Source organism: Notechis scutatus, chromosome 1 (genome assembly GCF_049901735.1).
Source record: "Notechis scutatus isolate UNSWTSFEM ecotype Mainland chromosome 1, rNotScu1.2, whole genome shotgun sequence".
In the NCBI taxonomy this organism is placed as follows: Eukaryota; Metazoa; Chordata; class Lepidosauria; order Squamata; family Elapidae; genus Notechis; species Notechis scutatus.
The window spans coordinates 192,266,465-192,289,345 of record NC_142009.1 but is presented as its reverse complement, the minus strand read 5'-3'; the positions used below and the strand labels follow the sequence as shown (position 1 = coordinate 192,289,345).

At 40.3% G+C, this 22,881-nt stretch overlaps 1 protein-coding gene across 4 annotated transcripts in view; it reads left to right on the top strand.

The window, feature by feature from the left end:
* B3GALT1 (beta-1,3-galactosyltransferase 1) overlaps positions 1–22,881 on the top strand; it is a 411,692-nt gene that overhangs the window by 219,877 nt on the left and 168,934 nt on the right. Inside the window, exon 1 of one of the 4 annotated variants that reach the window (XM_087949793.1) lies at positions 4,226–4,260. The exons of the other annotated variants lie outside the window; for them this stretch is intronic. The gene's annotated coding sequence lies outside the window, so the exon portion shown is untranslated. Of the gene's footprint in view, positions 1–4,225; positions 4,261–22,881 lie in introns of those variants that run through there. 4 annotated transcript variants of the gene reach the window in all.

The following is a 22,881-nucleotide window of genomic DNA, read 5'->3' as shown; positions in this document are numbered from 1 at the left end:
ATAGACTGACTGTGAGATGAGGCTGGCTGGTGATGTCAGAGTTTGGAATTGCACATTTACAACAGAGGGAATAAGCAAACATAAGCAAATATATACCAAGCCAAAATGGTTGTTAGATCATGGAAAATCGTGAGTGAGTCCTTTTGGATCCATCCTTAGGAAGGAGAGAAATCTTAACACTAAACCACAGTGCCATTCAAACACCTCTAATTTAATGCCACTGTTGGCTCAAAACCAAAGACATGCTGCATAAGATAAACAGCTTCAGAGCATCAATCAATATTAACTATTCCTAACTATTTCCAACAAAAGCACAATTCTACTAGGCCATATACGGGCCAGAAGTAAATTATCTTTTTTTTCAGCCAGATATGATTTTTAATAACATTGTCTTCTGCTGGTAGATGAAAACTAGCGTGTGATATATCATCACCAGAATGGGTGGGACTGATATTTTCAAACCCACATGCTGTTGTTTTTATTTGGGGGGGAGTTGGGGCCTGAATTATTGAGTATGAATTTGATAGCCATGTATTAAAGAGGATTAAGGATCCTATTTTACCCCTTAAAACTCCCTAGAAAAAGTTGGCAGTGAGAAATATTTGCAGTGACATGAACTTTGTCTTGTAAAATCTTCAGTTATGTCCTAAAAACATAACAGGGTTCAAACATTTTAGCTGTGCCGGCTCTGAAATCCAAGGGAACTACAGGTGAAATACTAGAGATTTAAGTAACCTGTGAATTGGCCATCCTAGTAGTAGGCTACTGAACAAATATAATTAGCAGCAGTTTTGGATTTATGTCAAAATCATCAACCACGTAGAATTTATGCAGATGTGGGCTCAAACTGGAGTTTTAGAAAAAATAATGATAGCCAAAAAAAGAAAACAAACCTGAAAAAAACCAGAGGTGTGTGTGTGTGTGTGTGTGTGTGTGTGTGTATGACTTTTGATCAACACATGAACTATACTGTAAATACACAACACTGTATGGCATCCTCAAATTTAAATTCTATTCTGATTGCTATTTTACCGGTGGATCTTAAGTTTTTGATGTAGAAATGTGTTTAAAAGGGGAAGAGGAATTAATACAATTATACAACAATGATGATTATTCATTGGGGCTTCCTTCAAGATATGTATAATCCATAGGTTCTGTTTTTATAACTAGTTCTTAAAACTGTTAATGTTTTTATGTTTCATATTGGTTTTTCAATTATTGTAAGCCGTCTAGAGTTACTCCCAGGCAAGATGGGTGGCACAGAGGTTTAATAAAGAAATAAATAAAAATAAAGTCAATGTCAGATATGACATGATATAGATATGTTTCTCAGTTTCCAATACAGAAAACCAGTTTACTGTAGGGATGAAGGTGCCACCCTAGAAACCAAAAGGCTGTAACATCTAAACCCTCCTTAAGCATGAAATCCAGCTCAACCCAACCCATGTCACGGAGCTGATGTTATGGGGAAAATAGATGGGCAGGAATATTAGGCACATTCATCATCTTGACAGATGGACAGACAGGCAGGATTAAAACTATGTAAAAATAAATGATGGGTAGATCAAGGATGAAGTACCTCAAAATCTAGGGTTAAATAAGTTTTGTCACACAGTGGTAAAGCACGGAGGAAAAGAAATAGGTTGCCTTATGGTTTCATCAAGAGCATTACATCCTTATAAGCTGGAAGAGAATTCCAACTATACAGGACTGGAGGTCAAAACTTTTTTTTCTGGAATTTGTATCAATTTGTTTTAATCATTCTGTTTGAAACAACAGAAAACACATCTGACATTCACATATATTAAAGGTACAATTGTTGGCTCCTTTCAACTTGTCCTCTCCAGATTAAATAAGTCCAGTTTTCCCAGCTATTCCTCAGTATGGTTTCTACCCCACTATATCCTGCATGTACATAAACTGACTGTTTGTCACTCTGGAAAATAGAGGGGAAATGTTGATTTGCGTTCCCTTTTACAACAATGATAAATTTAGACTTCCCTCAGCTATAAATGTATTTCTGATCTTTTTTTTTTTTTTTTTTGACCCATTAAGATGGAATTTTGCAATTTTCATTATTAAAACATTTGTCTTGCCATTTTTGAATTATTACTACATCTGCCACCATGAATGGTTCAAACCGGGAGTCTCTGAAGTAATTTGCAATCCTTGGCAATAATAAAATTCATCCTACTCTGTATGGAAATAACTATTTAACACATTGCTTAATGTGAAAAAAAGCACAAATGGAATGCTGATGAATTGCCTTTGTTTACCACATTTCTTGGAGACAGCTGATAAAAGTGTCTACATATATAATCATTAGAATTTACCAAAGATTTGGAAGAGGGGAGGAGGGAGAAATCTTTCTCATATTTCAATACATATACATACTGTTATCATTTATTTGAATAATAATAATGGATGGCTGCGTCAATAAGAAGCAAGATTATTTCTTTTCAAAACAACAAAATTGCAAGTATTTCCAAATGCATGGAGAAAATCTATCTGTGTGGTTGCTAAGAGTCGACAAAGACTTAATGGCACACAATCAATCAAACTCCCTGCTGCATAGTCATTAGGACTGAGATTCCCCCAATCTCCTTGATATTTAGTTTAAGGGAGACTTTACGGAGGGTGGACTTTTCTGTGTGTATGAAACAAGTGCCGCAGTAGTAGTAACTGATCATATTTTATGTACAGTGTAGAGCAGGGGTGTCAAACTTGCGCACATCATCACGTGACATATCGCAACGTTTTCCCCCTTCGCTAAACTGGGGGCTGGGTGTGGCCAGCGCATGGCACATCTGGCCCACAGACTGTGAGTTTGACACCCCTGATATAGAGCATTGTAGTGCTACACCTAAAAATGGTGGCCCAAAGGCCCTTTCTAGGGAGTAATAGTACTGAAAACAACGGCAATTCTTTTTTGAAGGGGAAAAAATGGTTTCAGATGCCAATGCAGTTTGCATGTCTCTTTCCACCTACATAGATTACATTATTTAAGTTCTATAATTCTTGAATTCTTACACTTTTCACAGGATGAGTGTTGGGTTTTTGTTTTTTAAGTAGTGTTTAGAATCATCAGAGAACAATAAATTATTGTTATACATGAGACACTGTGTGTATGTAGAGAAGCAAAAGACATTATTAGTATGTATATATGGTTCTGCCCCGGTAACCCACCTTCTTTACTTCCATTATTTCTGTTAACCACTGTTTACTCTTTATCATGCTCTAGCACGTCAGAGGAAGAATATGGGTGCTAAAATTTTCATCCAGTGTTTGTGTATCTCTGGTGAAAAAATAAATCATGGAAAGGTCAATGTGCTCAGAAACGAGGGGAAAAAAATTGAATCATCACAGTTTAAGGGGATACAGAAAACCTGTTTCACCATTAGGATTAATGTTGCATTCAGTATTTTTAAACATTCTTTCCAGTATTTTAAAATTATTATTTTTTTGTTTTTTGTTTTGCTGTTAGATGAATAAAATGAGATAAAATTCCCGCAGATCCACATCAGTGTTTTACAAACTTGGCAATTTTAAGATATGTGGATTCAGCTCCCAGAATTCTGCAGCATACTTCTGGGATTCTGGGAATTGAAGTCCACGTATCTTAAAGTTTAAAAACACTGCTCCAGATAATCATTTCACATCAGGCCTCGGTATTAGTTTCCCATCCCGTTGGGGTATCTAGAATTGGATGCTATTCCAGCTATCAATGAAGCATTAACCAGCCCTGCTCTCTTCAACATGCATGTCAAGATATATTGTAGATGAAGCGGAAAATCCATTAAGTAGTATATCCCATACCTGGTAATGAAAACATCAACATAAATTAAATGAATAATTGTTTGTTGCCCTGCATGATGTTCAAGATTTGCTGCCTGAGGTGTCATCTTGCCTAATGACGGGAACGCTAGGAATATAGATGTAAACACCCCCCAAGTCATATCCATTTTGTAATGGCAGAGCCTGTTTTCAACAACAGCAGCCACATAGCAAGCAGAGCCAACTTCTCTTTCACCACAAATCTAATTGGAAGTACTGGTTGATCCTTCTGAAGCTACGAAGGAGGCTACAGAACCAGTGACTGTCTGCACAGATGTGATTGTCCTGGGAATGAGTCACTGTTTGCTCACAGTCATTTTCATTCAAGGAGAACCTTGTGACAGATAGGCTGGCCATGAGTTCTCCCATAGCGTTTCTGCTTGCAGTGAGAGGAGAACAGGACCAGCATGGAGAAAGACTGCCCAGGTCAGACACACAGAGACTATAGTATCCGAGGAGGAGGCAAGGGGTGAAAACAGGGTAATTTTCTATGATGGAGAAACTTGTGGTTAAGGCACCAGGTTAGAAAGTTGGAGGATCATAAGTCCCAGGGTCACTTTAGCCATGGCCTTGTAACAGTCACTCTCTCTCTGTGTGTGTGTGTGTCTCTCTGTCTGTCTGTCTGTCTCTCTCTTTCTCTCTCTCTCTCCCTCCCTCCCTCTCTCTCCCCATCTCACCTCACAGGGTGTTGCTATGAGGAAAAGAGGAGGACAGAGATGTGTTGGATATGTTTACCGCCTTGAGTTATTTGTAGATAAGTAATTAATTAATTAAATAAATAAATAAAGGGATGTAAATAAATAAATAAATAGTAAATCTATAATCACTGGGAGTTACTTTTGCTTAGTACTTGAAATTTGAGTAAGGGTGATCATTCCTCTCAACGCAAAACCCATACTTCAGGTCAGTATGACTGTTATGCAAATTACAGGTAGCGGTTGAAGAAAACAGCAGTTCTCTTGTTCAATCTGGTATTGGATTGGATTAGGACCCAGAAACCTGCAGCCGGCACATCCTTTGGTCTTGCTGTATGAGAAGTCTGGGAATTGTAATACCAGAGAACTGGAGGAAAACAAAATCAAGTATACTGGATTCTCAGCTTTAATTCCCCCCCCCCCCTAAGCTAGCTGACTGGGAGATATCTGACTGTTGATAGAGTATTTGATAAATGAGCGTTTTCTTTTCTTTTCTTTTTCTTTTCGTGTTGGAGAAATAAAGCTTTGGGTAATTCTGTAAGCTTTATCCTCATATTCAAGTCGTATGATCTGATGAATTAAATCTCAGATATTCTACCAAAACATGAATTAATTAGGCTTTATTAAGCCCTTAGCAGCTTCTTATAACTGAAAAGGAAGATTCTCAGAGTCTTTTTTCATCAGATCTACAGAAAGAGAAAAAGGAAATAGTGACAATAAGCTGCATTTAATTAAGCATGCAATTATTCCTAATAGGTTGGGGTGGAGATTTCTTGAATCTCTCGCTAACTATTTGTTAATATAGTAGGGAAGTGGTAATTCTTCTTCCTGATAAATGAAAAATATACAAATGTTCTTTGCTTATATTTTACAAATCATTATCCTCTTTCCCAAGCTCGGAGAAGCCTTTTAAAAAATAAATACTTTTTTTTTGTTTGCATTTCCTAAATCCAAATCCAAATCAGAATATCTAAGCGAGTATACATTGTTAGGTATAACATTGATACCAAATATGGTTTGGGTGAATAAATATATAAAACTTAGATATCATGGTTTAAGTGCTTATCACTTTAAGTACAATGCAGCAGGCAATTAGCCGATTAAGGGTGCGGTTAGAAGTTACAATATAAGGAAGCATTAGAAGCTGGAAAGCTTACTGTCTGTCTGTAACTCTGACTGTAACTGTGATTACTGACTGTGAGTGCCTGTGACTGAACTGTTATTGTTTGCTACTGTTTGCTGATTTATCTCGTAATTCTACTGAATATCCAGCGTTTGTTTCTCTGGAGAGTGAAACCGGAGGAGGAGGAGATATCTTTATCGGCTGATAAAGATATTGCAAGGACTCTTAACTTGGACTATACTAGTGAGTCTTATTGGATGGAAATACTGTGAATGACTTAATGGACTGAATGACAATGCTTAAACTCTAACTGGATTAAAAACTATTTAAACTACAAACAGTGTTTGTGTTCAGTGTGTGTATACTCTGGGGCCCTTCCGCTCTCCTTTGGCTTCCTGGCTTGACCTACTGCTGCAATACTATGCTAGGGTTAATCCTCAAACCCTAACATTGGTTATGGGCCCAGCAGCATAGTCTAACTAACCAGGATATAGCAGAGAGAGTTGGTGTGAGTTGCACATTACTGTAAAAACAAACTGTTTTAATTAGTTTAAAATAGTTAAAATATCTGAAGAGCAATGGCACAAGTAAATTTGTCACAACTGTCCATGATATCCAGGCTGGATGGAACAAACTATGTTTCATGGTCAATGAAATGTAGTTTACTTCACGCAGAGAAGGTTTGTGGGACATTATAGCAAACCCACCAGATGTGAGTAGCTGGGATCCTGCTAATGATGATGATAAAGAAAAGTTACAAGACTTTAAACTGAAGAATGAGCAGGCTTTATGCATCATAGGACTGACTCTCTGTGATCAGCAGCTTGTCCATATTCAGTGGAGAAGAAAATGCTGCAAACTGCTGGGAGAACCTCAGGAAGATTTATGGGACAGTGTAGGAGCACATATAAATCTTACACGGAAGCTTTTTCAACGCATCTTCAGAGGAATGGAGATATGTTAGTTCATTTAAACTGTATGAAGAGCATTTTTCAAAATTTGCAAGAAAAAGAGCTTATATTTAATGAACTGCAACAAGTCTACATAATATTATCTTCATTAGATCAAAGCTATGATGACTAAGTGTAACTTCGTTGGAAGTATTGCCAAAAGAAAGCCTCTCATTAACCGAGATTACAGGCAGGCTACTAGAAGAAGCCAGAAGAAGGCGTGAGCGTGACGAGCTGAGAGAAGATAAGAAAGAAGAGAAATTATCTTCAAAGCTTGAAAGAAACCAGCAAAGCAAAATAAAGCACCCGGAAGAAGAGAATTTATCTTCAACGCATACACAATTAAAAAGTGTTTTAATTGTGGAGGCAGAGGACATTTGGCAAGATTCTGCAAAAAGAGAAAAGCCAGAATGTAAAAAGCCAAAGAAAGCATTTGAACTAGCCACGTTTAGCAACTCTGATGTGAAGAATAATTTATGGGTGGTTGACAGTGGCGCATCCCACTGCATCACAAGAGATAAGACAAAATTTATAAAAATGTCTACAAGTTCTCAACATATATCTCTTGCTAATGGCTGGAACCTGAAAGCGAAAGGTCAAGGTTTTGCACGTTGTCCGTACATAAACCAGGATATAAAAATGTTGTATGTACCGCAACTAAAGTTTAATTTGCTTTCAGTAAGGGTATTAGATAAATTAGGTTATGTAATTACTTTTTAAGGATAATAATTGCATAATTGAAAAAGATAACAAAAGGGTAACTGCAGCTTTAAATGGAACATTATATGTCTTAGATAATAGTAAGAAAGGGGAGGCTCAGACTGTATTTAATAATATAAAGCCTCATGATGAATGTATCCATTTATTGCATAGGCGTTAGAGGCATGTAAATTTTAAAATGCTAAAATCGATACAGTTGAGTTATCTGAAAGAATAAGGTTAAAACCTTGTGATAAATATTTGCGTTGTAATGTTTGCTGTGAAGATAAGAGCAAAGTATTGCCTGCAAATAGGCTAAATGGTTTCAAAACAAAAGAACCTTTAGAAGTAGTATTTGCAGACATAATAGGTCCAAAGAAACCCAGTATGGGGGTGTAGATATATACTGAGCATTATGGACCATTATTCTAGATATGGGTTTTGCTATTTAATGAAAAGCAAAACTGAAACATATCAACATTTTTTCAATTGGCTTAGGTTTGCTGAAAGAAAGTCTAAACGACAACTGATAACCCTATGACAGGTATTTGAATTTATTTCAACAAATTCCAGAACAGACTTAAGATAGCTGGAATAGAGCATAAGCAGAAGTCTTACAGGCCAGAACATAATGAAAGAAGAGCAAAACACTACAGGCAATGGTTAGAACATATTCTGGGTTACCTGATTCTTTTTACAATGTGTGCTAATAACATATTGAATAATTGTTAATACAACAACAGGTGAAATACCACCATTTACCAGGTAGGCATGGCAGGAAACCTGATCTAAGTTACTGCACACACTTGGTGCACCAGCATGGGTGCATATTTTCCTGCACAACTCAGAAAAAAAGGGCAACATAGAGCTAAAAGATTTTTCTTCATGAAAAATATGGGGTTAGATTGTAAAGGTATTATATATTTATTTCACCCAAAAGGGGAGTATGTTAGGTATAACATTGATACCAAATATGGTTTGGGTGAATAAATATATAAAACTTAGATATCATGGTTTAAGTGCTTATCACTTTAAGTACAATGCAGCAGGCAATTAGCCGATTAAGGGTGCGGTTAGAAGTTACAATATAAGGAAGCATTAGAAGCTGGAAAGCTTACTGTCTGTCTGTAACTCTGACTGTAACTGTGTGCTGCTGCGACTAACTGTGTCTTGCTGTGACTAACTGTGATTACTGACTGTGAGTGCCTGTGACTGAACTGTTATTGTTTGCTACTGTTTGCTGATTTACTGCGTAATTCTACTGAATATCCAGCGTTTGTTTCTCTGGAGAGTGAAACCGGAGGAGGAGAAGATATCTTTATCGGCTGATAAAGATATTGCAAGGACTCTTAACTTGGACTATACTAGTGAGTCTTATTGGATGGAAATACTGTGAATGACTTAATGGACTGAATGACAATGCTTAAACTCTAACTGGATTAAAAACTATTTAAACTACAAACAGTGTTTGTGTTCAGTGTGTGTATACTCTGGGGCCCTTCCGCTCTCCTTTGGCTTCCTGGCTTGACTACTGCTGCAATACTATGCTAGGGGTTAATCCTCAAACCCTAACACATGTTAGTTTAAAAAACTGGACTTTTAAAAAAAAGGCATAAATGGTGTAGGATATACTCAATAAGATAAAACAGATAGAGCCATCTTTAAGAATCTGACCATTATTTGCTAAGAATTGGAAAAATGACAAAATACCTATGCAGGGAGTTATTAAGAAAATTATGGACTGTGCTGAAATGAGTAAATTGACATTTGAAATCAGAGAAAAAGAAGATGAACAATTTTTACATAATATGGGATTTTTTTTTATCAATGGTTGGATAAAAAGACATGGTAATGTAATAGACTAGCAAATTTTGTAATAGAAGCTTAATAGATCAAAATAAAATACAGTACAAATATATATAACCATTGGATGAAAGTGTAATACAAACTTTATAATAAAATCTAGAATATCTCGTATAAATGATGGAATAAATAGTTTAGTCATGAACGATTAATAACTGATAAATATATAAGCATATGTTAGATTGACAATGTGAGAATTTATATAAACTGTGAGTGATGACTACGAAAGGATAGCACAAAAGATTTATAACCAACTGACACACTGTACGTATATAAAATGGAAGATGGTTTAAGGTTTTTATGTTTTGTTTGTACATGTTTGTCTTAAAAAATAAAAATCTTTAAAAAAAAGAATCAGACCTGCTTATCTACACTGAACACACACAAAAAAGCACAGTGTGTGTGTGTGTCACCTAACATGACCTCTAGAACAATACTTCTTAGGAGTACATAACTTTCATATTTCAGAAACTGTTTGGCCACAAAATGCGAGTTGCTTTACTATATACCAAGCTTTACTTCTCCTTAAGCCAAGACTTTTCACAAAGGTTCTGTATTCTTCTTCTGATGACATGAAGCCCATTTGTGGATCTTATCACAGTGTCAACCCATAAAATATTTCTATAGTCTTTTTAGAGTTGCCAACAGAAAAGGAGGGGGAGCAGTGCAGCTGCTTGCAAACCGAAACTGCATTCCATAAGTGTTTTTAAAGATAGTACTGTAACTAGGTGACCAAAGTATGTATATGTATGTATGTATATTTGAAATGTATTCTGTCATCTTGAATGCTTAGATGCTCCAGGATAGATTCTGCAAGCAGATGCAAAGGAGGTCTTTTTGGCTGCTCAAAGCCAAATTCCCTGCCAATTTTTCTCATGGCATTCATAATTATAAAGCTTCTGCTTTCCTGCTGCTGTGCAAATACCTGCTTGCAACAAAATATTGATTGGAAACACTGAGGGATCGGAGCTGACTAAAACAAAATGAAGAAGGAAGGGGGTACTGGTTTTTTCCCCCTCTGCAGTGTCCTGTAGCACATGAAACAGGAAAGTAAAGAAAGCTATTTCAGTGTTGACTATGCGTAATAGAAAGACCATAATTTGCCAAAGCAATTGAAAGGATCAAATACTCTTATAATGAGTCTGTAATCCTAAGCACACTTTGCAGAAACCAAGAGCTAGTGAACCAAGCAAAGGTGTTTAAGATCATGCTGCACAGATATTACTTCATTTTCTCCACAAAGAATTCTCCCTCCCTATTTTGGTTCACCAGTAAATAAATGGAGGATAAAAAGGATATTTTATACCCCTAAATTTCACACACACAAAAACCCTGATAAATGAGTATGCACACAGGAGTGGATACAGATATATACATATTTGTCAATGTTTTAAATGAAACCAGAAAATAAATCATGTAAATTCATCATTTACCACAGCTCCTGATCCTTTAGAGGAGTTTTAATGATAACTCTCAGAATTTACTCCCTTTGGGCTAGGAATTCTGGGAGCTGCAGTCCCTAAGCATCTAAGGCAGGGATCTTCAAACTTGACAGCTTTAAGACTTGTGGACTTCAACTCCCAGAATTCCTCCTCCATTCACGTTAGCTCAGGAATTCTAGCAGTTGAAGTTCACAAGTTTAAACTTGCAAAGTTTGAAGACCCTTGATCTAAGGTGTTAATTTATTATAAAACTTATGCATCTACCGTGTTTCTCCAACAATACGGCCTCCCCCAATAGGAAGTCCCAGCATGTTTTATAGGCATGAAATGAAATTAAGCCCCTCCCCCCAAATTAAGGCTTATATTAAAACTTGCAAAATGGAGGGAATGGCGGGGGGCTTGCCGTTAGGAAATACTTTTGTTGCACACCCAGATATGGTGCTGCCTGCGTTGACCTCGGTGTTGGTGGGGCACTTCATATCAGGAGACCTTCCGTCACCATTGCTTTCCCTTCTCCCTGTGCTGCCATGGCGTTTGGAGCAACGCCGCGGCATTTGGTGCAGCCACGCAGCATTTGGCGCAGCCATGCGCAGCCAGCCAGGGCTCCTCCCTGAAACTGGAGCCCGGTGGAGACACTCGGCTTCAGGCGCTCCTGTCGCCGCCTTCCTGGGTTTGAAGCAAAGCCCATTCTTTTAAAAATGACGCCCTACTACTGGTATGACAAAGCCTCCCCTGCCCGAGAGGTCAGCCCAACCCCACGTGGGGAGGAGAATCTCCCAGGGCCGCAGTGCAGGATCGGCCCACCGTGGGAGAAGTGCCCAGCCATCATCCCTGCCTGGCGCCAGGCAGAGAGCGAAGAGCTTCTCCTGGGGTGCCCAGCGCAGCTGACAGGCGGGCCCTCCTGCCCGGCGGTGGAGCTCTGGCCAAGGCAGCAAGCGCCTCCCCGCCGGGCCCTCCGCTCATCCCGCCAGGGCCATGCCGGAGCCGGGCAGGCTGGGCAGAGCCGGGAAAATGAGCCGCGGGTGCGCCCACCTGCCAAGCGAAAGAGCCGGGCCGACCCGAGCTTGGCTTCCCAAGTCCCTCCAGCCCAACCCCGAAGGGGCCACTGGGAGAGGCTGCCCAAGCCAGTGATAGCGCCCACACATCCATGCACAGGGAGGCAAGGCGACAGCCTGCGCCACGTCCTCTGAACTGAGCCCCGCCGAGTGAGCGCCGATGCCCATGCCACTGCAGCGTTTGGAGCTGCCTGCACGTTTGGAGATGCATGGGGATTGGGACAGGCTGGGCGAGGGGTAGAAAAGATGGGCGGCTCCAGGCTCTCTCCACTGGACTCGCCGGCCAGGGAAGCAGTGCTGCCGTCGCCTCGCCTCCCTGGCCGCGGACGGGTGGGTGCTATCACTGCCTCGAGCAGCCTCTCCCAGTGGCCCCTTTGGGGTCGGGCTGGAGGGACTTGGGAAGCCAAGCTCGGGTCAGCCCGGCTCTTTTGCTTGGCAGGCGGGCACGCACCCACAGCTCGCTTTCCTGGCACTGTCCAGCCCGCCCGCCCGGCTCCGGCAAAGCACTGGCGGGATGAGCAGAGGGCCCGGCAGGGAGGTGCTTGCTGCCTTGGCCAGAGCTCCGCCACTGGGCAGGAGGGCCCTCCTGTCAGCTGCGCTGGATGCCCCAGGCGAAGCTCTTCACGCTCTGCCCGGTGCCAGGCAGGGATGATGGCTGGGCGCTTCTCCCGGGGTGGGCCGATCCTGCGCTGCAGCACCGGGAGGTTCGTCTCCCCACGTGGGGTTGGGCTGCCCTCTCGGGCAGGGGAGGCTTTGTCATACCAGTAGTAGGGCATCGTTTTTAAAAGAATGGGCTTTGCCTTCAAACGATGCCCGGGAAGGCGGCGACAGGAGCGCCTGAAGCTGAGTGTCTCTGCTGGGCTCCGGTTGCGTGGCTGCGCCAAACACTGCGGCATTGCTCCAAACGCCACGGCAGCACGGGAAGAAGGGAAAGCAATGGTGGCGGAAGGTCTCCCGATACGAAGTGCCCCACCAATGCCGAGGTAAACATGGTTCCATCTCAGTTCTTTGTATCTGAAGATGTCAAACCCTAGACCAGGGAGCTCTTGTGTCTGTGACTTGCCACTTTCAGCCACGTATCATCCATTTGGGGCAAAGACCTTTGTGCTGCGATCAGCATGACTATTTACTCCACAGAAAAACAAAAATGAAAGGCAGGTGTCTGTCTAACTTTGGGCAGCAAAATTGACAGAGAGGGAGATTCAGGAGTCAAAATGAATGAGGCTAGGCACAAAATGGACGATCAAGAGGAGATACTTGGGCAGTCAGAATTCACTTGCATCTAAAGGCCGTGCTTATAGTCAAATGTAATTTGTTGATATATATGTGGCATGAACAGATGCAAGAGGTGTATTACATTTATCTTTCAGTCTGACATTTCAGGTATAGCTGCGGTGTGTGTTTGCAGCTTTCTATGGAAATCCTTTATTAAGAAATATATCTGATTTATGGCTGGCTTGCTTCCTGTTTCTGGAATGTGCATTTTCCCTTCATGCAAACATGCACTTGGCAGCTCTAAATTCAAGGTATAATAAATAGCCGGACCAAATCTCATATTCAGTTATGAGATAACTTAATCCAAGAAATCTTAGAGAACCATCTGATATAAAACCATATTCCTTACGTTCCTTTTTCCTAGGAATATTGTACATAAAAGCAATATTTTTTTCTGACGAATATTTATGGGTGCTTTCCATGGGACACTTGTGTTTCCGTGGGAAATTCCTCATCAGAAGATGGGTGATAAGACATACAGTAAGGGCTGAGTCTTGACAAGAAATGCATTGATTTATATACAACCTTTATGAAGGACAGAGTGGGACTTATAGAAGCTGGAGATTTGTACCCTGACCGATGCAGGTTTCAAAATTATTTCCAGTATCAGAGAAATGAAGAAGAAAATGAGTTTGGTGGCAACCTCAAATGGCTTTGTGAAAGTGAAGCAGAAGATAACATGAAAGAGCCTCAGTGGTGCGGTGGTTAAAATGCAGTACTGCAGGCTATTTCTGCTGATTGCCAGCTGCCTGCAATTTGGCAGATTGAATCTCACCAGGCTCAAGGTTGACTCAGCCTTCCATCCTTCCGGGGTCGGTAAAATGAGGAGCCAGATTGTTGGGGGCAATAGGCTGACTCTGTAAACCACTTACAGAGGGCTGTCTGTAAAGCACTGTGAAGTGGTATATAAGTCTAAGTGCTATTGCTATGTACAGAAGGTAGTCACAGTGCTGTTGGATGTCCAGCATACCTTACTGTACCAAAAAGGCAGGACAAGTAGCAGATATAACTCTTTCACCTATAGAGGAGAATATTTGTAACTCAGGGTTGAATTTTGAAGTCTGTTTCTATACACATTTGGAAAACAATTTAGATCCAATTTTAAGAACAAACAAAAATAAAATAATTAGGTAATTATTTTCTTCCTCCTCCTCCTCCTAATAATAATGTTAGATTTGTATACGCTTTTTTTTAACACAAATATCAATTGTACAGACCATTTTTGGTTCACATCACTCTGCTTTTGTCCATTGACTTGTGCATTTCCTTGATTCATCCAAATTTGCTTCTACTGGAGTTTTGATGATATTTTTACATTTTTACCTCAGCTTAAATGTGTAAATATGAGCAAGTCGTTTGCATAAAGCTGAACTCTTTTGTCTTCTTCCTTTATGAGAGTAGTTATTCTCCTTGGAAGAATGTTTTCTCTGTGATTTTCTGTTTGGTTCATTAAATGAAAAATCTACCTTTCAGGAAATTGTTCCCTTGGTAAATAAATGTTTAGCTATGCTAAAGTGGAGAATTCAATTTCTCAGAGCAAATAATTGATAAGTTCAAGAAAGGATTTACTTTTAATTTAATGTCATTTTTCAAAACAACAACATTTGTAACTGGAATCCTAAATAATGACTGTTATACAGGTGGTCCTCATTTCATGAGAACTCATTAGATGATGTTTCAAATTTAAAATGGTGCTAATGATTGGAGTTGGAGTTTGGGCTGTTGCGCTGTCCTTGAGATCATGTAATCATGATCTGGACACTCAGTACCCAATTCACAATAATGATGCTGGAGAAAGCAGCAGTCATGTGATTGTGATTTCCAATATCCTCACAAGTAAAGTCAGTGGGGAAACCAGTAGAAAGTCGCAAGCTATGCTTACATGAAATCATTGCTTTATGACCTGCATGGTCCTTGCTTAACAATTTTAATAATGGCAACCAAGGGTGCCAAAACTGCCATTGCTAAGTAGCATGGTGATTTGATGTCATACTTTATGAATGCATCACTTACTGATAGCAATTACCATCATTAATGGAGAACTTTGGAATGGATTATTTTCCAAACCAGTGTTTCTAGAAGTCCTGGTTTTCAACAACACCGAGTACTTCAACCAAGATGGTTAACTGTTGATTGAGAACAATAGAAGATGACATCCAAATCCAACTGGAAGCACCTGGTTGGGGAAAGCAGCTCCTGTCTAGTAGCTGGGACTACATTCTGCACTTCTGAGTGAATTCATAAATGTAATTTTGTTAATCCATTCCAAAATTTTAACGCCAGTCATTCATTATGGCTGGCAGTTCTTTCAGAGTGATCTGATAACAATAGCACTTATATACAGCTTTACAGTGTTCTACATCCCTCTCTAAGCGGTCTACAGAGTTAGCCTATTGCCCCCAACAATCTGGGTCCTCATTTTACCGACCTCGGAAGGATGGAAGGCTGAGTCAACCTTGAGCCTGGTGAGATTCAATCTGCCAAATTGCAGGTAGCCGGCAGTCAGCAGAAGTAGCCTGCAGTACTGCACTCTAACCACTGTGCCATCATGGCTTATAGTTACTAGAATCCCCACTGGTTTAAAAAGAAACACTTGGATGAAAGGAATGAAACTGATAATAAGTGGCTGATCTCCCCTGACAATTCTTGAGAACCAAAACAAAGTTGCAAAAAATCCGATGATGATCTCAGTTATGGGTCTCCCATGGCCCCTTCTTTTCCATTTCGTGAAGCCAGTGATATATAGTAATTAAAGCATTTTGCACCAGGACTGGAGAAACGCACATTTGTGTCCTTATCTGACCAGAGAGCTTATGTGATGATATGGGACCAGTTACTCTCTTAGTCCCATGCATCCCACAGGATTGTTATTCGGCGGGCAAAAATTACATGAGATCTCAATATAAGCTGTTTTGAGCCCTCAGAGGAAAATCAGAACCCAAGTGAAATGAAATATTGTTGCTGCTGTTCTTCTTCTTTGCAGTAGTAGTGCTGTAGCAGTAATAGTAACTCTTTTACAACTAAGCCACAGAAATGAATGGAATGAAATCTAAGCATAATGAATGGAAGTGCATCTTTTAATGTGCGCGAAAGGGACTTCGGCGCAAATTTTGTGGAAAGCCAGGCCAGAAGGGATGAGAAGAAAATCCTTCCAGCCTAAATAGAAGAAATGTCGTGATACTCTGGACCCAAGCCAGACTCCAGCAGCATAGCTGCAAAGATAAATCTTTTCTGCTACAACACTAGGAATTATTTTGGCTTCCTTCCATATCAGAGTTCGGAAGGCAATTTGCAGAGGCAGAGCTCAACCCCTGTGTTGGGAGAGAAATCATTATTTTGAGTTATAAAGTAAATTCTCTGGTGCCTCTTTCATTTTTTACTCACCTCAACCACCAAAAAAGAAAATGGCACTTTCCCGATTCTTCCAATGTATTGATAAGCAATAGAAAATGTATACATGACAAACATGTACAGCCAATAGGGCACCAGCAATATAATTAAATCCTAATTATTTTTTTTTTAAAAATAAGAAATCTGTATGATCAGATAGTCCTAGGTCAGAAGTGTCAAACTCAATTCCATTGAGGTCCACATCAGGGTTGTGTTTGACCTCGGGGGCGTGGATAGGGTGGGCATGGCCAGCTCAACGTCACTCCTGTTACGATATTGCAACCCTCTGCCAGCAAAAACAGAGCTCAGGGGGCCATGCGTGCTCCCTAAGCTTCATTTTTGCTGGCAGAAGGCTGCAGGAGGATGTCACGGCCAAAAATGGACCTCGGGAGAGCCATGCGCCCCCGAGCTCCATTTTCACTGGCAGATGCACCACAGACCAGTCCTTCTCTGTTTCCAGGGTTCCCCCCCCCAGGCCAGACCTAAGTATCCTGCGGGCCAGATTTGGCCCATGGGCCTTGGGTTTGACATCCCTGTCCAAAATACAGTGGAACCTCAAGTCTCAAACACTTCTATTCGCGACCAAATTGGGTAACGACCAGAATTTTCGACAAAGTTTTGTTTCTGGTCACGAACACATCTTCGAATAACAACCAGACACAGCCGTGGTGATTTTCCCTGCCCCGGTGATTTCCCCTTCTGTGCCATTTTTTTTGTCTGTGCATGCGCAGACAGTCGTGCTTCCAGTCATGACCACATCGGGTTGCAACTGTAGTCCTGGAATGAATTACAGTCTCGACCCGAGGTTCCACTGTAATCAGCTAGGTAATGATTGCTCATCATAGCAAAGGATGTTGTGTCTTTTAGGCAAAGCTGTAAAGAAAAGATGCAGGGGACAAAGCCGAACCTGGCACAGAAAACCAGTTTCCCCCCCTCCTTCCTATGAAGTGTATTTTCCAAACTTCACTGAGTTGCAAATCAGGAGCCAAAGGTCCACTCATTTTTGTTTCAAGTATTCAAAGCCTTTTCTTTGCCTTGCCTCAACAGAAAAAAAAAAAACATCCCCGCTTGTAAAAGGCCACAAAATGCCAGTGATGTAAAGGCGAAAGAGATTATTAACCTTTCAAGCTGTATTGACTGCCCCTGCATGATTCTGACCTGCATCCATCTGTTAACATAACACGGACTCTGTACTTTACTTTTCTTTTTAAATTATTATTTTAACACTCAGCAAAATAGTCATTCACATCCAAAGAAACCATTAGCTTTTTGAAGGCCAATTTGGATAGGGCAATTAAACCAATTTTCTTGCATTAATGTTATTAATGTTAAAAAATACAATTTCTTTTTTAAAAAAACTAATAGAAACTAAAAGTATCTATTAAAAATTTTTTTAAAAATGAAAAGAGATAAGAAAAGAAAAGAAAAAAGACAAGTATAACTAAGTTGTATAACTTAATGTAGGAGATTATCAGGCTGAACTGGAGAGAGGGGTCAAATGCATCATAAGTCATGAGTCCCTGCATAAAAGACTACTAAAAGATACCAGACATATTAACATGTATATTTTAATCTTAATAAAAATCAATTTTATAATTCAAATGTATCCCTTTCTTGAAAAAATAAACCAAAAGAAATTTTTCTCCATTTTAAACTGATTATTAAAACCTGGCCTTTCAACCACAGACAAAAGAAAATCCCATTAACAACGACCAGAAATTACAACATATATATTTTACCTCTGGTCAAACAGATCACTATAAATCTTCTTTGGGTAGGAGAATTAAACCAATTTTCCATGGCAGAAAATAATACAATAATATGAAGGAAAAAGAACATATCTGGGAATAGATTTAGCGAATATGCCTAAATTATTGGCAGCAAGGCTGGATCTTATTTATTTCCCATAATTATTTATTTAACCCAAAACAGCAGCAATTTTTTTTGTGCAAGTCAGATTATACAGCCAAAAACCCAATATTTTCATTCTTTTTTTTAAGTCAAGCCATTTCTCTCCATGCTTTCTCTATTTCCTACAAATCCATACTTCCTCCACATAAATCTGTAATATTTAGCCACGTACATTAGCTGAAAAAGTGACACTTTAAACAAGTATATGACAGGCAGATATTCAATAGACCCAGTTTGCAGTCATCACAAAATATAAACAGGTAGAAGCCCCTGAATTTAACCTTACTGAATTATTTCTAGTCACCTTAGCTGTACTCTTTCATCTATATTTCCTTGTGGTTCAATATAAAAGAGCAGGCAATAATTAACTTTAAAAATAACACACTTTGCCTCTGGCTTTGTTGACGGAACATCTAGGTAAAGGAGAGAAACCTAAATGTGATTAATGATGGGGCCATGTAGCATCAATTGGACTCAGAATGGAGCTTTTGGACAAAAGGTGTCAGCAGGCGATAGCTTTGCTTTCCTTAACCTTTGAATCACCTTTTGGGAGTTGAGATTGGGCAGCATAGCCCCTTCAAGAAATCTTAAAACCTGGGAGCAGTCTTTTGAAAACTCAGCTTTAAAGCCCAATTCTTGAAGCTTTGAGAACAGCTGCAGTTGAGACTTCAAAAAAGCTCTGTCCACAGATGCCGTGTTCAGTGGAGGCAGAATTGGCATCCATAGAAAAGGGTCCTTTCGTAGGAATTTGTAATTCAAGGTCAGAGGAGCCCCGAGAGCTCCCTTTTGACTTGACTTAAATGATTGAAAATATCGAGGGATGTGAAGCTTGCTTTCTCTACAGCACTTTCTTTTTCTTCCATCTTTATGGGTGGGGTGAGGGAAGCTTCATTGCAACCAGGTCCCTGTGGCTGATAACAGCCTTCACAGCATGATTATTCTTCCTTAATTGGACAGGTTGAAATCCATGTATAGAATCTGCTGTCTTTCTCCCCCGAGTGCTGTTCCACTGAAGCCGCCAAAATAAAACGCGGTCAGTTTATTGGTTTGAGTTAGCCCCTGCTTTCTATTCAACGGATCAAGATAATGTGCAGAATCTTCCTTTCGCCAATTTTCCCCCACAACAACAATCCTGTCAGAAATAGTGGCACCCCCCCCCCCCACAAGGCTCCCAGGAAGCCCTCTTGTCTGAGGACGGTCTTGAACCCGGGGCTTCCCAGTTCCAGCACCATAACTTAAGCACTAGACCAGACTGGCTGTTGGTTGTGTTAGTCTTGTTTCTACTAGTTATAACTAGGAATTGAAGAAAGACTTTTTCATTCCATTAAATTGGAGTGAAGAAGTCTTTCTTCAATTCCTAGTTATAACTAGTAGAAAGTTTATGCAAGGAGAGTTTAATCTTTTTCCCAACTGGTAAACAACAGGTTCTGAATTGAGAGTTTTAATAATCCCAGCCCATCTATTTATTTATTGTTAGGCTTTTATTCTATCTCAGCTCAAGGTGACACAGGGATCTTTCTTGTCAACAGTCCTCAGAGGTAGGTTGAGTTGGGGAAAGTTGACTCAGTGTCAACTAATACATTTCCCCAGAGGGAGAAAGACTTAGAGATTGGCCACAGAGGCATTGAGCAACAAATTTTATTTATTTATTTTTTATTTGATTTGTCAATCGCTTACAAGATAATAGGAATAAGTATAAACATGAGTGAGAATACAGGAAATAGGTATGAATAAATGGGGACAACAGGACAGGGACGGTAGGCACGATGGCGCACTTATGTACGCCCCTTACAGACCTCTTGGGAATGGGGTGAGGTCAGTAGTGGATAGTTTAAGGTTAAAGGAGTGAATGTAACAATAGGCTCAGGTAGTGCATTCCAGGTATTGACCACTCTGTTGCTGAAGTCGTACTTTCTGCAATCGAGTTTGGAGCGGTTTACATTGAGTTTGTATCTGTGCTCTTGTATTGTTGCGGTTGAAGCTGAAGTAGTCATTGACTGGTAGGACATTGTAGCAGATATTCTTGTGTGCTACGCTTAAGTCTAACTGTAGGCGGTGTAGTTCAAGATTGTCCAAGCCCAAAATCTCAAGCCTGGTGATATAGGGTATTCTGTTGCAAGCAGAGGAGTGTAGTACTCTTATAGTGAAATACTTCTGGACTCACTTGATTGTATTAATGTCTGATATCAGTGGTGTGATTCAAAAACTTTTACTACCAGTTCTGTGGGTGTGGCTTGGTGGGCGTGGCCATGTGACTGGGTGGGCGTGGCTTTTTTTGCAGCCCCCACCCATTTTTGGGAGCTTCCTAGCCACAGAGGAGCCTCTGGGGAGGTCATTTTTGCTCCCCTAAAGCTCCTCTGGGGCTCTGGAAGAAAAGGAACAGAGCATGGGAGGGGCAGGCAGCACCCCTCCAAGCTCCGTTTTGGGAGCTTCCTCGCCTCAGAGAAGCCTCTTGGGGGGGGGCGTTTTTGCTCCCCTAAGGCTCTTCTGGGGCTCTGGAAGGCAAAAAATGGAGGGGGGCTGAGGTCCTCCCTCCATTTTTTGCCTTCCTGGGCCTCAGCAAGGGGAATCCTGGCACAGCTGATCTTATCTACAGCTGATTATCGGGAGGGGAAAAAAAGAAATAAATACCTTAGGTGAATGTCAGGCAGGTGGGCGGGGTGAGCGAGCATCGGGTGGGAGGGCAACCGGATGGGGGGGCATGATTAGCCAGAACTTACTACCGGTTCAGTGACCCTCGCCAAATTCTTGCTCCCCGTTCACCCGATGTGATGCGAACCGGCTGAATACCACCACTGATATGCAGTGCGGATTACAGACTGAAGAGCTGTATTCAAGTGTTGGTTTGGCAAAAGTTTTGTATGACCTAGTTAGCAATTTGACATTCCTGGAGGAGAAGCTTCGTAAGATTAGATTTACAACCCTTAATGCCTTTTTGGCAATGCTGTTAAGTGAGATCTTTGAGGTTGAAATTGAAGAAAGCCTTCCCAAAGTGAAGCAGCATCACCCTCAGGAATCCAGCAGCCCAAAAAGGGAACGATAAAGTAAAAAAAAAAAATTTTCAATGCTACTTGCAAGACTTTGAATAGAGTTATAGAGGGAAGATTTGTGCCTAGTGCCTTTGTTTCCATAAAATACAAGATACATAAGGAGATGGTGAATCCAGCTGGGAAGTAATGGGCTCTCCTTTATTAAAGCAGTCACTAGCTAAAAAAATTTCTGAGGATATTTTAACTGGATTCTATACCCTGCCAGCAGAACTGCACCCCCTGACTTGAATATTCCTTTCCAGCTCTCAGGTTCTATTATGTGGAGGCAAGAAATCAATTCCCTTAATATGTGAGTGAGTTAGCAAAAATGGTTAAGGAACCTAGGCTCAGCAGAGGCCAGGAAAAGAAAAGGAAGTTGTTTAAATGTAAACCTTTTGTTCATCATTCAACCTCCCCCGCCTTCAAAACTGCTTTTGAAAACTCAGTGTCAGGAAAAACCTTTGTGCCGAAGAAAGAGAGCTCCATGGCTTAGAATTGAGCCTTGGACTTCGTGTGCATTTCTTGATCTTCAAGTCGAGATGTATTAAGCCAGGTTCCAGTCATGATTTATTCCTTGGCTGGAGAGCAATATAGAAAGTTCTGGTGTAATGTACCTGAGATCTAGTTCAGCATAATTATGAGAGCCTTTCCTTTTCATGTATACACACTTATTAAAGTGCTGCAAGACTTGCATCATTACATTTCCTTAAAAGAATCAAATAATAAATCCATCCATGCGTTCAATGGAAAGAAATTACTACATAACACAACTGTAATGAACATATTCTTTGACAAGTTTGGGGAACTAATAAAAAAGAGTTCATTTGAGGAATTTTTCCCCTCTCCTTTATTGCATAATAAATCACCAGTCATAGCTCCCTTGAAAAAATACTGTTATGTCTCCTTTTCCGCAAACAAATATTCGAATCTTTTCTCTGATATGTACATTTAAAAAATAAAAATAAAAACTTCTGTAGATTTTTCTAATCTTTGTGAAGAGGTACCAGCATCCCACTTGCGGGACTCTGGGCTTCACAATCATGCTGCAAACACCGACCCAGGAAAACAAGTGGGTTTTTTCCCCCTCAGAATTAAATATGGCAATGTTTGGATCATATATGCTTACAGCAAAAAACTACAGGTGAAACTCGAAAAATTAGAATCTTGTGCAAAAGTTCATTTATTTCAGTAATGCAACTTAAAAGGTGAAACTAATATATGAGATACTCATTACATCCAAAGCAAGATAGTTCAAGCCATGATTTGTCATAATTGAGATGATTATGACTTACAGCTCATGGAAACCCCAAACCCACAATCTCAGAAAATTAGAATATTGTGAAAAGGTTCAATATTCTAGGCTCAAAGTGTCCCACTCTAATCAGCTAATTAAGCCATAATACCTGCAAAGGGTTCCTGAGCCTTTAAATGGTCTCTCAGTCTGGTTCAGTAGGAATCACAACCATGGGAAAGACTGCTGACCTGACAGTTGTGCAGAAAACCATCATTGACATCCTCCATAAGGAGGGAAAGCCTCAAAAGGTAATTGCAAACGAAGTTGGATTTCCCAAAGTGCTGTATCAAAGCACATTAATAGAAAGTTATGTTACTTTTG